Below are 12,255 nucleotides of genomic sequence, written 5' to 3'. Positions count from 1 at the left end.
AGTATCCTTTCCTCTATTGCTTGGAAAGCGCTTGGTTCGCCATCGCTGTCGCCTGAGATGAGAAATCTGACAAGCTTTGATAAAGGAACCAGTTGACCTTTAGGGATCCTTCCCGATGTGCCCATAACATTGAGAGGGAAGACAGTTCGCATGAACGTCATGGTAGTTCAAGGACCCTTGGATTATAACCTACTCCTTGGACGAGACTATATTTATTGCATGGGAGCCATCGTCTCCTCACTCTTTAGAGTAATGTGTTTTCCGCACGAAGGAAGAGTGGTCAAGCTCGTGGACCAGCTTTCATTTCCCGGATCACGCATAGCAAATAGTCATATACCGTCCCTAAATGGTCTCTTCACGCAAGAAATGTCTCAATCCCCAGTCCGTCCTCCCGATGAGCGCGAGTAATTCGGAGGGATATGACTGAAACCCAGGGGGCATGCGTCCTGGTCTGCTTCGGCAGGAAAACTTCGGGTATAGGGTAGGTTTCCGTGGGAGAATATGACTAGTCTGTACCCCGTCCGTCGATGGAAGAGGGGTTATTCTAGATTAAGATTCTCTTGTCAAAGTTATGTGAGTTGGCGGACGTCGTCGCTCACCCTTGTTTATCTCGGTAGACATCGCCGAAGAAGTGTTTTGTTTGCTGCGTGAATAGAGCAATCTTTGGGTAACCTGTAAGAGGTAGGCCTCTCCCGATAGAACAAATGTTTTGTCTGCAAATTGAGGGGTAACCTTGAAACCATATTTTATACCTGGGGGCATGCAAACCTTTTGGAGTGCAAGCGAAGGGCGACTATTTATTTTTTAAATTTTTAGGTCCTCCCTTTAAACCCATAGGCTAACCCTTTAAACTTGTAGGATTAGTCGTCACCTAACTTGCATAAAGAAAGGATGTGGGGAAAAAATCTAAAAGTTGCCGTTTTTATATGAGACATTCTTATCATATGACTGGATTAATCGAGCAGTTTTAGCACATAGTTCAAGCTCGTTAAAAAATAAACATAAGACATGAGCAAATGTTTCCACCCACATTTAAGCTCGTTAAAAAATGAACTATTCCCCGGTAAATAACCACCGTGAATGAAGCATTTCAGCCATTAAAGCCTTGGTCGTGTTTGCATCGTCACCTCCACTTTTCCATTGGCCGATCATTCACCTCCATTTGATTGTTTACCCATTTTGAGGAACAGCTGCGAAGAGTGATTTCACTAGCCATCCTTGTGACACTGCCGTGATTGAAAATTCCAAAACTTACCTGGAATCAGCTGCTACCCATTTTATCACTCGTTCCTCAAAAGACGAGTCTTCTTTAAGCTCTTTTCAACTGACTCGTAAAATATGAAAAGATTACCGAGTTTTGGCCTTCCAGCTCGTTAAAGCGACCGGAAGTGCTATCCCTCCTCTAGATTTTAATCTTTTTGGACCTGAGGGATTATTGCACAAAAGATCGAGCGCTTGTTTTGTTCGGCTCGTTAAAGCTAATCGAAAATTCATCCCTTCTGTATTGTTTTATACTTTTTCGGACTTAAGGGGTTAGATGACGAAAAAGGAATTTTGGAGTTACCTTTACGTACCTTTTCAGACTCTCTAAAAATGAAAAGGACCGAGTTATCTTTGTCGTTAGACTCGTTAAAAAGATTAATAGCGACAAACTTGTCTTTAGACGAGAACGAGTTTCACTATCGCTAGGCTCGTTAAAACATAGCGATGGGTTTGCCCGAAGGGCAAATTATAGAACAAGCATATGTTATCCTCCTCAAGCTTGACAAAATAAAGAGGTACTGGTCAGCAATGACTGGGGAAAAATTGGGAAGAAAACTCAAAGAATCTTTATTGGTAGCAAGTCGCTCTTGAACATGACACTTCCACTCCGTGCCCGAGTCGGGTTGGGTTGTTTCATTCACCGGTCACATCACCATGGTCACGCCATACCATCCACATTTGGGGTAAATGCTACCAATCCATCACATAAGTGTCGCCGACATGTTCAAGAGAAGTCATCCAGAGAAGTCACCTGTGTCCCATCCACTACCATACATTATACTTCATTCTTTCATGACCGCCATCCTGAACCATATATCATCAGATCGTTTTCACCTCCATCAAAATCATTTGCTCCGTTCCGTGTCATTGATGTGGGATTCATTAAGTCCCTCCTTTGACGGACCGCTTCTTGTCGACATCAGCTCATTATCCAAGAAGTTGATCTAGGAACACCCCATTCAGTACTTTGAAGCTTGCATGCCTCAATGGCAAGTTTCTCACTTCCGGCGACAGGTATACATCAATGACCTTCGACCGAAAGATTTTGCGTGGTGTTCGACGCCAAGTCCTTTATTCACACCACGTGAATTGTACTGCAGTACCTTGAGGGTCATTATCATTATCGGTGATTCCTCTCGCGCTTGTTAACAGTTTACATCATTGACTGGTAATCAAGCGATGTCTTTCCATGTTCGACTTCAAAACATTTCTCACATGGATCGACTTGTACTTCGAGTGAAGATCGGACGAGATTGAAGACCCCGGATCTAGTTTCATCCACCTGGGCTGCGATATATATTCAGCAAAATAAAGACATTGAAATGTACAACATTGCAGCACAGATAATCATCCTACCAAAAGGATGATGGCTCTATCAGAATCATCAGTCTACCATCAGACGATTGTCTGTCCTATGTACATGAAAATGAATTTATAAAGTTGAGCATGGGAATGCCCGCCTCAGCTAGATCATGAAAACAGTATGAAGATAATGTATTGTATTGTATCTTACTACAGGTCTCCTCCCAGCAATGAAAGAACTTCGGATCCTCCTAATAAAGCATTTCACCCGATAAACGGCCTCATACTTTAGGGGGCAACTGTTATAGACATTTTTGTGCCTTACAGCTCTAAGCATGAAATGTCTATAAACCAAGGGCTCCTAAGTCCCTAAAAGTGTTGTTCTAACTCCTAAAGGAACAAGGTCAACAAATTACAGCTTCTCTCAGAAGTTCTCCACCAAAAACTGCTCAGAATTAGTCAAATCAGGATCATTTCAGCTGCTCCACTAGCCAAGTGCGTTGCATAGCACCCAAGTCCACTAGCTAGGTGCGTTGCAACGCACCTAAATGCACTACCAGGGTGCGTTGAGCGGGAAATGACAAGTGGCAGAGTCATTCCACGAGGTGGAGAGACAATGGAAGCTTCCAAAATCTTCTCCAATGACACTTGCCTCACTGAATTCGACCAAGGATGAGTAAGAGGCTCTCAGTCTCCAAGTGGAAGCAAGAACTGACAGAGAGAAGCCACTAGTCAAATCATAAGCTGACTCATACTCCTTGCATACATCTATATATGGATCCCTCATCCCAGAGATCTAGAGGCTGGAATTTTGTACATTGCAGAGAATTGCTGTTGGTTTTGAGATAGATATCAGAGTATTGGGTGATTTATGCTTTGTTTGAGGTGAAGAGGGGCTTCTTTGCTGGGAGATTGATGCGGGATCAGGAATCATCGGTTGTAACTCCTCCAGGATCTTGTTATATCAATAAAACTATTTGAGTTTCTCCTACATGCTTGTGTATCATTGATGTTTGTTACATTTGTATGTTTAGCTTAAATCTGATCCTAAGCTTTTTATGAATATAAACCCATGTCTTTGTATAGTTTCCTTCTTCTGTGATCTTGCAGGTACTTGGTGAAGCTGGGCAAGTAAGGGAGCAGGTAGCTGGAAGCTGTCAAAGAGGAGAGAGATTGGATCAAAGAACTAGCGCAAGACACAGGTTGGTTCATCCTATTTCTCTTTGTTTATAGTTCATAAAGAAGAATACAAAAGTAGTTTTCTCTGTTTGTTTCTAAGGTCACTGTCACACCTTAGTGGGATAGGGTCATTCTGAATAGACACTTTTCCCGTTAACACTGTGCCTTGCGGCAATTCTCCAAGAACTCCTTGCACAAGTACTCTAACTAGTTAAACTGGACCCCATCCGCGCACTGCGTGGCAAGTGCTATCACCAGCACGGGTACCTCATCCGCTCGACACTTCCGCATAACCTTGCCAGCCAGTATCTGGGTGGAAACTCTGACTGCCTTATTGTGGATACTGGATATCGTGTACCCTCTCTTCTTCTTCTCCAACTTTAATTTTGTCTTCATGGCCTCTGCGATGGCCAAATCATTGTTCTTACCCTCCGAAATATTCGTTGGGTCCTCCCCCTTATAAGGGAGTCAGGTAATTCTATGAATTAGATGGTCTGTGATGGGGATGGGCTCCTCTAGGCATAAGCACCCATCATGCACCAGGCAGAGTAGCTGCCTGATGACAAAGATAGTTACTAGGGTGCGATGGTAATGCGACGCCCAGAGCAGGTTTAACAACCCTGCTTTCTCTACTCTGTGCAACCACTTGTGCAACTCCAACTATATGACTCCCGCCGCAGTGTTTTTCTTCGGCATCATGAGTTGTGCGGTTGGCAAGTGTGGGAATTTCTTGTGGTTCGTGAGATCCCAATATTCAAACTTGAGACTTGGCACCCATCCCAAGTGCACTCCTTGAAAAATGATATCATCGGCTAGCAACGGAGTCTGTAGAGAGCTCTTTCTCTCTTCTAGGTCCTTGGGCACCCGTGCCTTCCACTTCCACATTATCCGCGGGAAGCCTGGTTAGAGGGTCCACGCCCTCGATTTCCATCTCCATGAATTCATCTTCCTCCTCTTCTATCAAGATGTCCTTTAGGTCTTCCTCCTCCTTATCAGTTTCCAGATTAATCACTTTCCCCTTTTCTTCCATGATGAGTTTAGTTCGCAGCTGGTTTCTAAGGGACACGTACTGGAACCATGGGATGCTTATCTTTCTTGGCTCTCGGTGCGTGTGGTGACTTAGGGATTTCCACAACTATCCTGACGCTCTTAGGGGCATCTCCTACTATCATGGTCTGCGCGGCTTCTTTAGTGGTCATCTCTCTGATATCCCTGGCTTCTTCGGATGCTGCCATCTTGTTTTTCCAGAAATCTCTCAACTACTCGGGTAGGTGTTCACACAACGCCTTTAACTCCAATAGATCAAATAGTTCTAGGTTCAAAAATCTCTGGGAACACGATAGCTCAATTCTCAAATGGTCAAGTGTTGTTTGTTGGGCAGCCCTTTGCAATTTATAGCGCCTTTTGCGTTCTAATTCGACCGTTCCCCACAATTCCAGTCCATTAATGCTCCCTTGGTAGTAGATTTTCCCAAATCTAACCCATAAATCCTGCCTTAAATGCCTGTTGCCCACTCCATATGGTCTCAAACCAAGCATCACATCATGAATAGTGACTATAATGGTCACTTTCCAGCCAACCCGCGCAGCAGTGCAGCTATCCTTGCGCTGTCGCAGACCTTGTGACACTTTGCTCCTGTGTGCAGTCTTGCCATTGGGGAGCTCTTGGGCAGAGTAGTTTATAGTCCAGCATCTCCTTTCAACTGCCTGGAGCGCTAAGACTATGCTTCCCACAGCTACTCAGGTGGCTGGGCCACCTGTATATGGCTTCAACCGACTATCGTTTACTTCTCCTAGGAAGGGTTCGCCATTTGACTTCACCAACTGCATCGCACATTTTACCAACTACATCGCGCCACCATTTATGATCCCCTTAGTAACATACAGTCTAATCCAAGGTATTAGACTGATCAACTCTTGACGGCAGTTCCCAAATTTGTCAACGTAATCATGCACATCCTGTTTTATCACCATGGTTTTTTATCAAGAAATTCCTTCTTTATTCCTTCCTCAAGCTTCTTGACTTCTTCTTCCGTCATGGAACTTTTCTCCCTCAAATGAAATCTTTCATTCATGAGTTCTTGGAGCCTACGATTACCTTGCTGGGTCTCTTCATCAGGTCCCAAGCATTCTTCTTCGAGCTCTTCCATCTACGCTATCCCTTCTTCCAAGGCTCCACGATTCGTCATATCCGTGGGTGCTGCTATACGCGGATTAGGCATGATATACTCCCTTGATATTATAGCATTCGCTCCATAGGCTAGCCTAGAAGGCGTCTGTTCCGTCAGTTTCTTGCACATTGTCTTATAAGCTCATAAGACTTTTGGTACGCGTAAGTCGCAATCACTTTGTTGTGCATTACATACCCTGTTCAGTGCTTCGCACACTTCGTTAAATGCTTTTGCGTGGATAACCTTCTGTGTGCTTGTTCTCTCCACACTCTATCGTTGCAACTCGAGGAGCTGTTTATGCATTTCCCCCCCAACAGATGCTTATTGACCGTATTTCCCAACGTGAAGTTCATGTGCATCCACATAGGTTGTTTACCATATGCCTGTACCCACCTAGATAGATGCGCACGCAGACCATCCCATCCATTGTATTTATCTGCCAATCGCACTATAGGTTTTCCAAACCATGTGCACATCATCCCCCTACATGTGTGCCAGTATTCAAATCTTCCTTTGTGCGTACCCCACCACCTCGTAGGCATAGCGCTCAATACCCAATTCAAGGCTTGGAAACATTGCTTTTCCAGCACCTCCCTTTCAAATCCGTCCAACAAAGCATCTACCTCACCTAATCCATCATAAGTAGGCAGATATCTCACTTCTATCGATACGCAACGCAATGACCTTGTCATCATGTTACAATTAAGTGTGGTTACCTCGTGTAACCGGTTCTGTCATCTCTCTATCTCCTCATCTGAATCCAAAGTATAGGAGCTCTCGCACTCCCATGAAATTCATCCATCCGTGGTGGGATTTACCTGGTCTTTCTCTCGCGCGGTTATCTTGTAGATACAATCAAAATCATCATCACTTTCATAGTCACGCACCAGATTTGTATAGCGTGATCCCTCAACATGGTCCAAGGGTATAACTATGTGTAGAGACTTCTTCTCAAAAATCATCTTGCGCTTCTTCAGATTAAACCCCATTCATGCCAGTGGCCCAATCAATTCCTAGAGCATGGGGTAGGGATTGCTGTCATCAACAATCTCTATCACTTCAAAGTTTGCTAGCGCCCTCGCTCCCTCAATATCCACCGTGATTCCCTGCAATCGCCCCAGGGGTATTATCTTCTGTTGGTTCACCATTCACAACTGAATAGGAGACCACTATAGCGTAGGCCTCCCCATGCACTCCCATGTTTGCTTCTGAAGGATGTTCATGTCTGATCCTAAATCCAAAATGACTTGGTCCATCTCATATTCTCCAATCTGCACGATTAGCCTCATTTATCTCCTCGTCATTGTCTTATGCTTTCCAATCTTCTGGACTACGTGCAGTTCTCCTGGCATGGTCTAAGTGCATCTGTTAATGAGTTCCTGTAATCCCTTTACAGCCTTACTATCACGCAGTAGCTTAATGCATGTTTCCAGGAACGCCGTAAGCATAGGGGATTCCATCTCCAACACCGGTCTATCTTTGCTTCCTGAAGTGGAGGCATCAACGAAGCTCTTGTTAGCTTCCATAAAGGTTTCTCGAGCACACTCCAAATCAAACTCTGCTTCTTTTGCCGGAGCTTTGCAAACCCAAGTATTATCTTTGGGCTATTTTCCTTTGTCTTCTCCCATCACAATTCCACTTCAGATCACAATATTCACATTTGGATCTTCCTCGCGTAGCTCAGACCTCATCATCTGCAGGTTCTGAGTTGGGGGAGGTGGTAGCACTCCCTTGTCACGTATCCTAGCTATTAGCGTAGGATAATCCTTTCATGATCAAACAAGGTACAATACAGACATGATGAACATGTTGGATTCATATAATCGTGAGCATTGTGTCCTCGCCCTCCGCAATTGTAGCATATCAGCTGTCTGTGACCTCTTCCAAGTCCTCCTCTGCCTTGGCCTCATCTACACCCCTGAAATCTGGTTCGCACCATCCTCACACTCTGGACTAGGGGCTGCATTTCGGCCTGAACCCTGTAGGTGGGAGTTCTATCCATCATCAGCTCATAGCTTCTACAAGTGCACTCATCGTGTCCCACCGAACTACAAAAATTATAGAACATCTGTTGCGAATTTTGTGTATACTTCTATAGCAAATGGAAGTTGTCCGTACCATGCTTTCCACCTATTTGACAAATCGCGCACTAAAAAGCAGGTGCCACACTAGGTCCTGCACTAGGTCCCGCTTGTGCTTCCGGCCTTAATGGCATCGGTCCTCCTCCCGTGAGGTAATTCTTGAACACTGGGAAGTGGTCTTTTTCATGACCCTGACCCTTACATTTTATACACCACACCTCTTCGCGCACTTTTGGTCAAGCTATCCTATCCTGTTTCAGACTCTGCATCTCATGGCATAAGTTTTTCAATTGTGCGTGGCTCTGCTGAACTCTCAAGTTAGGATCTTGCAATGGGGTCTCATGTAGTCTCATCACAATCTCCAAGGTCTTTGCCTGATTCATTAACCTCTGCTACGACAACATGTTCCTAAAATGCAGCATTAGCGATGCTACAAACCATTGGCGGTGCTGTCCATTTGTCAAAGTAATATTAGCTTCGTGAATTGTACACTTCAGCCTTTGATCTAGCTCCCAAGGAGTATCACCTGGTAGCATCGTGATCTCTTTGAACCCAATGATCGAATGCAATTTTGACTTCGGTCTGCTAAATTCCTTATTTAGCGCAGCTTGGATATCCGCGATTCCCGCATTTGAATTATCACTTGAGTGCTTAATGTACCAGGTCAAAGCGCGATCCTACAGGGCACTAACCAGTGTTGCTTTCTTGATATTATCATCTATAACTCCTTGCACTTCCCATATGGCTTTTACAACGAACCAAAACTGGTCCAGATCTTCATTTCCCAATCCCTTGAACACAGGTAACTTTATCGTGCTTGCCATACTGAATCACGGTGGTGGCGGAGGTACGGGCGAAGATGGAGATGATGGTGGTGAAGCTGGTGGCGGTGTGGGTGGGGGTGGTATGCGTGGAATTCTCTACCTTATTAAATGGATCGTACTTCGCAGAGAGACCTTCATGAGCTCTTCCTCATCGCCTCGTGGAGGTGAAATCAAAGGGCTATTCTCTAGTCCCTTACTTCCTTCATTCTTGTAGTTTTTTCCACTTTGCATAACCTCGAACATCAATGTAACTGCATAATCCTCTTTTCGCACAATAACATTTTAATCGAAGTATTAAGAGAATTTACGCACTTACCTTGCGATCCTTTGAGAAAGAGTCACTCTGCCTTGCTATAGCTGACTGAAGTTTCTACTGAGAATTCAGTGATGAATCCTCCTATAATCCGATCAATCCAGTGATCAACAACACACACAATCTTATCCTCCGATGCTTCCAATCTGCACACCAACTCTGGGGTTCACACAATAGGACCGTCAAGCTTCCACCTTCCTTGGCTATGTGCTAGCTTCGCGATCCATTCATACAATTCAGTAGGGAAAGATGCGAAGAAGACTTCGTGGATCTCTATGTACAAGTAGAAGTCTAAACACTCTTCCCTTAATAGTCACGGATTCCTATTCTCCTGTGCCGCGAACTCATGAATCCTTCTGTCCAACCAACCTTCAATTTCCTTCTTAGTTGGATTCCAATGATACAACATCAAACATCTCTATGCAGATTCTGGTCCTGAAAACGGAACCATTTGTTGGCTTGATGGGGCTTGACCCAAGTTCAGAGTTAATTAGCCAAACAAATCCCTACACTACTAGCCCTTTCGGCAACAGCCAGTAGAGTGCGGACTTAGGTCTCACCCAAAGCAGTATGGGGGGATGCTGGAACCAAGTTTCCGCACCTTGGAGATGTCTGAGGGGTCGATTTTGTCCAACTGTGAATAACTTCGCGCATTGTCCTGACCTGTGGGACCTTCACGATCTGTTACAATCACCTTTGTGCAGCCCTCACCAGGGGTTGAGGTGATTTTGCGCTGCCCAGGCAGCGATCTATGCTAATTCCCCAAGTTACACCGTGGATCTTACTTATCCTCTTATAACTGTTAGTTAACTTCGCGTAAACAAATACTTTGTGCTATATTATCTTAATCAAAATAATCATATAAGTTCACACATATAAACAATAGAAATGCAATTCATACCCAATATACTCAATGCATAAAAACTGGTAAAAGATACACATAAATGATATGAAACTTGTCTTTATTACTTTTCCAAAGGTTACTAATTCGACTCACCCTGCGCACTCAGCTGTAGGGGTCCACACATTCAGCTGCGGAATACTAGGCCTCTGCACACTTAGCTGTAGAGCCTTATCCTACTCTACGACCCAAAGACTTGACTCTACACTTAGATATGACTCAATTCTTTATCTTCATTGCTCAATTCATTCTATCTTTTACAAATTAGAGCCTCTCTCTATTTATATAATCCAATGGTCTGCGGACCATGGGTAGATTTATAAAGCCGACATTACATTACAAAAATGAGGGCGGACAACCCTATGACCATTTACAAGTTCATGTTCCGCGCCCACAAAACGTAGAGTCTTTACATCGGATTTAGTCAAAATCTGGGCTTTAAGCCCCAAAACTTCCCTTGGGGGATCCCGTGCCCAACACGAATATGAAGGTACAAAAGAATTTGTCATTAGAGAAATTTTGAGGTCTAAAATAGGCCTCCTAAGGAATATTATAAAATAAAATGGAAATAATAAAATAATATTTAATTACATCATCAAACTTTAAAGGGAAAAAAAGAAAAAATACTTTTCAACTCGTATTTTCAACTTATCTCCCTACGCTTTTACTCAAATTACGAGCAAGAGCACTCATTGGATGCAAAATTTAATTGGTCATCCAAGGAGTATCCATGTTTTATACTTTCGATGGACTCTGCAACACGAAAAATGAGAAATACATGAAAAAATGTGATTGCAATCACATTTTTCATGTATTTCTCAGTTTTTGTGTAGCATAGTCCATTAAAAGTATGCAACATGGGTACTCCTTAGATAAGGAATTAAATTGTACATCCAATTAGTGCTCCTGCTCGAAATTTGACTAAAAATGTAGGGAGATAAGTTGAAAATATGAGTTGAAAAGTTCAATTTTATTTATTTATTTTTAATCTTTTTACATTTTTACTCCAAAAATGGTGAATCATTCCCCTTGTTTGACATCATCATCTTGAATCCTATTGGTTCCTATAAAATTTATTTTGGTTCTACGTTTTTGTTTTGAGACCCATTTTATACCTCAAAATTTCTCTAATGTAAATACTTTGATGAATTTTTGGGACCCTGATCAAGGTTGTTTTATGATAGATTCAATGCCTTTAAAGATCGAGTTTGAGGATATTTATTTTATTACCAACTTATCTAGAAGAGGTGAGGTAGTGAACCTCAAGGGAAAAACTAGCATAGGGCTCAACATTGATGACTATATAGCAATCTATTACAATCCTGAGAAGCATAAGGGGGGTTCTCAAATACCCATTAGGAGTATTGACAATTTGGATATCAAGATATTGTTTTTCATGATTTCTTGAGTATCCAAATCTGCTTCACTTCATCAGGCTTCTTGACCACAAATGTTTTTCATGATGGAATTCCTTCACCCAACAATGTATGATTGGTGCATTGCACTTCTAACCAACATGAAAAAGAAGTGGCGACATGAAAACAGGTTCGAAGGAAAAATTTCAGCTATGAGAGTATATTATGTTATTTACTTTTCAAGTGAGTTCCTGCACTACAACTATGAGTAATACCCCATTTCACACATTTGAGGGGGCCCTGGATAGTGAGGTGGGCATATCTAATGGGTAGACACGAACGAGGTTGAGTCACCCAAGCCACATTTGATCGTGAGTTCTTCCATCGTGGTAACAACAAGTCGTCACAATTGAGTACTACGCCTATGCAGGACTAGACTTCTGAGGAAATTTTGTGTTAGTACTTCTGAAGGATGTTTCTTGAGGTGACATAGGTAAAAGTTTTTATTTTTAAAGATATTTAATTTTTATTTTTTGAATTTAAAGACTCAAGAACTTAAATCATTTTTTGTGGAACAAAAGTATTAACAAGATGTGATTTTTTATAGATATTGGAACAATTAGGCCTAAGGTTCTACCTAGACATATGAATTGAGGAAATGATGCCAAAGGAGCAACAACAAAAACATAGAGATTTGTTCATTCAGTGCAAAGTAATCTAGAGGGGTTAACTTGTCATATTTCTATAGCACTAATAGAGGATCTCCTAGAGGATGTATAGAGATGCATGGTAGGAGTACCACATGAATGGGTGAAACTGTTACGATGAGTGGCAAATGTCATTGTCCATTACCATGACACTGAACCT

Source organism: Pinus tabuliformis, chromosome X, assembly GCF_031772625.1.
Source record: "Pinus tabuliformis cultivar Carrire ecotype Pingquan chromosome X, CPIR1, whole genome shotgun sequence".
NCBI lineage: Eukaryota > Viridiplantae > Streptophyta > Pinopsida > Pinales > Pinaceae > Pinus > Pinus tabuliformis.
The sequence above is the reverse complement of the archived record's forward strand: the minus strand, read 5'-3'. Positions refer to the sequence as shown.